The sequence below is a fragment of the Corvus brachyrhynchos genome, unplaced genomic scaffold (assembly GCF_000691975.1).
Source record: "Corvus brachyrhynchos isolate BGI_N302 unplaced genomic scaffold, ASM69197v1 scaffold4, whole genome shotgun sequence".
Taxonomy (NCBI): domain Eukaryota; kingdom Metazoa; phylum Chordata; class Aves; order Passeriformes; family Corvidae; genus Corvus; species Corvus brachyrhynchos.
This window is the reverse complement of record NW_008237878.1, coordinates 184,836-185,062: the sequence shown is the minus strand read 5'-3', so window position 1 is coordinate 185,062 and position 227 is coordinate 184,836.

Sequence of the window (227 nt, the reverse complement as noted above, 5' to 3'; positions counted from 1 at the left end):
CAGGGGGGGTCCTTTTTTTCCTGGGTTTTTTTGGGTTCATTTTCTTTTGGTTTCGGGGTTTTATTTTTCTAAAGTTTATACCAAATCCTCTTCCCTCTTTGCTTTGTGCGATGAGTTAGCACACGGGCTGTCGTCTGTAGAAGCAATAGAGTGCAGGAGGCTACACAAGAGCACAAATCCCGTGGAACAAGATCAGGAGAGCTTTGCCTCCGGCAGTATCCTTCCTT